We start from the raw sequence: 4086 nt of genomic DNA, 5'->3' as shown, positions 1-4086 counted from the left end.
CGGATGTTTCTGGCCTACACAATGTTTTCTGCGTTTCAACCATTTAATTAGCCTATGTCTGATGCGGAGTGTGTGATTGATTGAGTAGTCACTCACAGTAAACCTTCTCGCCTAGCCAACTCAGAAATCGCTGGAGAAAAGTAGGGTGGACAAAACCTAGATTTTGAAATATGAGGGGGACAATGGCTCCTACCTGTAGATAAGTTTTAATGTTACAATTTCATCTTATACTTTACCGTTCGTTACGTAAATTACGTCTATGTTGTAGGTAATGGTTTTACCACTCGATGTCACTGTTGGACTAGCTGTAGATTAAGGTTTCATCGTTATCACCTAATCATAATTATTTTTTTTGTAGGTGTTTTGTTGCTATTTTTAGCCGTTAGCCTCTTCAGTATTGCAAAATGTTCAAAGAGAGAGAGACAAACAGATGACAAAACCTTAATAAACTCTGATTGGCCATGGGATGTGTAAACGTGATTTTCTGCGACACTGTTTAGATGGGTATGGACTTTACGCCAGAGTAGGTAAGATGAACCTTACGTCTCGGTGGTGCAACCAAACATCGACACAACTTAAGTCTCAAACTAACTAGTTTCAATGTATGTTTTAGTGTGGACTTTACACCTGAACCCTAACTTAAGGTAGAACTTGCGTATCGCTGGTGCAACAGGCTGCAGGAACATGAGGGAGGTCTGGAGCGGCATGAGGAACATCACTGGCTTCAGACAGACTGGCAGCAGGAGTTGAAGGCAGCTTGGACGGGGCCAACGAATTTAATCTGTTCTTTAACAGATTTGACTCTTTCGCTCCCGCCCACTAACTCATCTGCTGTGTCACCTCCAACCCCACTATTCCCCTCCTCCTCCTCTGGCTCTCAGGTTCACAGCTCTCTCCTGTCTGACGACTCCTCCTCTCCCCCACCTGTGACCTCTGTGTGCCTCACTGCTGACCAGGTGAGAAGACAGCTGAGGAGACTCCACTCTAATAAGGCTTCAAGCCCTGATGCTGCCATCTTCAGAAGTTTTCTGATGACTCTGTGGTGGTTGGATGGATCAGCACGGTGACGAGGCTGAGTACAGAGCTGCGGTGGGGGACTCAAGACTGAACCATCTGCAGCTCAATGTGACAAAGACTAAGGAGCTGGTTGTGGATCTAAGGAGAGCAAAGGCACCAGTGACCCCTGTTTCCATCCAGGGAGTCAGTGTGGAGGATTACAAGTACCGGGGAGTTCACATGGACAATAAACCGGACTGGGCCAAGAACACTCAAGCCCTCTACAGGAAGAGCCAGAGTCGTCTCTATTTTCTGAGGAGGCTGAGGTCCTTCAACATCTGCAGGACGATGCTGAGGATGTTTTATCTGTGGTGGCCAGTGCTATCCTGTTTGCTGTTGCATGCTGGGACAGCAAGTTGAGGGTTGCGGACGCTAACAGACTCAACAAACCGATCCATAAGGCCAGTGCTGTTGTGGGGGTGGAGCTGCACTCTCTGTCAGTGGTGTTAGAGAGGAGGATGCTGTCCAAGCTACATGTCATCTTGGACAGTGTCTCCCACACAGGAGCACTTTCAGTGCAAGACTCATTCCCCCAAAATGCACCACAGAGTGCCACAGGAAGTCATTCCTGCCTGTGGCCATCAAGCTTTATAACTCCTCCCTCTAAGTGTCTGACACACGGGCCATTAGTAAGTTTTTAAACTGGACTGTATTATCTACGTTTGTGCAATATTATCTGTTTAATAAATATTGTGTAATATTGTCTGCTGCTATTTCTTCACTAGTCCTTTTTGGTTCACCATAATAATTCTTAATAATGTAAATATTGTACATACCCACACTCCTTTATATTTTTCTTTATATTTTATATTTATACTATGTCCTGAGTTGTTTAACACATCTAGATGTGAATATCAGGAAATGAGAGCTGAAATTCTGAACTCTTGTCTCATACTCATCTTTTGATCTTAAACCCAAATGTCTTCAGTGAACAACAAAAACAAAGGCATTTGCCTTACTGTTCCAATACTTTTGGAGGGGACTGTATTTATATACTCTTTATCTATTTCTATTCCTTATGCCTTGACAAGTGTGCAATTGTGACAAAAATCAAGGGATCAATAAAGTAATTCTAAATAACATATTGTACATATTCTTTATTCATTTTATGATGTTTTTAAAATCTTATTGTCAGTTTTATATTTTTTATATGATTCTTGAATTGCAGTACCTGCTTTATCTTTCTTTCTACTTTCTACTTACTGTTTGTTGTTATGCACCAAAATACCGGAAGCACATTCCTTGTATGTGTAACCCTACTCGGCAGCTGATTCTGACTCTGATACTCAACAGATTTTGTGTCACTTAAAGTAAATAACCTGAACACTTCCAACATTGTTTTTAAACTTTAGCCTACCTGGCTGTGGTGGAGCAGATGTAGAACCTGAGCCCTCTACAGGGGGTGCTGTGCAGCTTTCCACCTGAAAAGAAAACACACAAAAGTATCAAGTTTAAGTTTTAACATTTTTAAAGAATAATAATGTAAAGTATTATGTAATTTAAACAACAAATTACAATACATTATTTATTCATTTAAAAAGGAATAATCCATTTATAAACTACATTGATCCATTCATTCCTTGTTTTTTTCTTTTACTTTTTGGTGCCATTTCCAGGCAAGCCCCGCCCTTGTTGGTCTTTCTCTGCCTCTGATTGGTCCAATCACTCATCCTGAAGGAGGAGTTGTCGCTCCAAAACCAGGAGCTGTTCTTCAGATGAGCAAAACAAAGAGACACTGTCACCTTGGGCTGTGGGTAACTGTGATAGTATTTCTCACTATTATTAAAATGTTAACAAACCAAATAACAAACATAAATCAATAATGTAGAAAATAATCAGCAGATTAATCCTTAATGAAAATAATCATTAGTTGCAGTCAGATACAAAATAGCTCCAATGAGTTCCACCTCAATTAATACATGAGGAATAATAACCTGGTGATAGAATATATTATAGTGTAACAGTGACAGGAGACATTTTAGTACTTTTATTTTTAATACTTTACTTAGGCTACTTAAAGTGTTTTTACAGTGTGGTATTAGTACAGTACTGAAGGATCTGAATACCTTCTCCTCCACTGGAGAGATGTAATGTTTGTTTAAATAAAGTCCTGATATAAGAACAAGAGCACAGCACACTGACACAGACACCATACCTGCTGTTCCTGGTATCCACCCAGCCACACAGGTGTGTGTGTGTTTGGTAGCAGACGGACAAACTGTCTCTCCTCTGGTGTGTGAAGGGACGCCAGATTACCAGCTGCCTGAGAGCACAATAACTAACACACACACACACACACACACACACACACACACACATTAAACCACACTGAAGTCATATAATACTGAATCTTCTATTGTATAAACTTAAATGTGTTTTATCTTCAGTTTACATCGGCATCGCTCCAGGAGCTCCACACAGGGTAGAAAGCGAAGCATCTCTGCCCAAACAGGAGCCACCGAGGTGGGCATGAAAAGACCTGCTCCGTCCCTGCTGACACGTTATTTAATTATTAAGTGAAAAATCCCTTTGAATGATACATTCATTCAGTATAATGAACAAACCCACTGTGGAGACGAGAAATGTCACGTATTTCACTGTGACTGACAGGAATCTCCATCTTACTGTTTTTCTTACCTGAAGCTGACAGTGAAGCAGACGTCTCAGTCAGGAGGACAGTCAAGACAAGAGGAACTAACACACACACCATCATTTACCTGTAACACACACATATTTACACTATGGCAGAGGCACATCACGCTGCGTCTGCCTTTTGTTTGCTGCTGCTTTAGTTCTGTGTTTTTGCTGCCGGGATGTAACTAGCCTTCTCGTTTATGATCGCAAAACTTTGTTTGACAAACCGAGCGTCCTGTGAGGCTTTGGGGCTGTCTAGAGATGGTTTGGGAGAACATGCTGGAAGCCTCCCCCCATGGTTGTCCAACATCCCAGACTACCTGCGCTGTGTCCCGTGTGGTCTTCCCCGGAAAAAGCGCCACAGGAGACGTGGAAAGCGTGCCGGAGTTCTTGTTC

General features: G+C 41.9%; 1 long non-coding RNA gene across 1 annotated transcript; it reads right to left on the bottom strand.

Moving 5' to 3' along the window:
* Positions 1-3308: 3308 nt before the first annotated feature.
* Positions 3309-3776, bottom strand: LOC123980389. Its single transcript, XR_006827488.1, has 3 exons — positions 3694-3776; positions 3449-3546; positions 3309-3334 (listed from the first exon to the last, which is right to left on the bottom strand). It is a non-coding gene; the product is annotated as an uncharacterized LOC123980389 (long non-coding RNA).
* Between the last annotated feature and the right edge of the window lie 310 nt (positions 3777-4086).

This window comes from Micropterus dolomieu, linkage group LG12 (assembly GCF_021292245.1).
Source record: "Micropterus dolomieu isolate WLL.071019.BEF.003 ecotype Adirondacks linkage group LG12, ASM2129224v1, whole genome shotgun sequence".
Lineage (NCBI taxonomy): Eukaryota > Metazoa > Chordata > Actinopteri > Centrarchiformes > Centrarchidae > Micropterus > Micropterus dolomieu.
The sequence above is the reverse complement of the archived record's forward strand: the minus strand, read 5'-3'. Positions and strand labels throughout refer to the sequence as shown.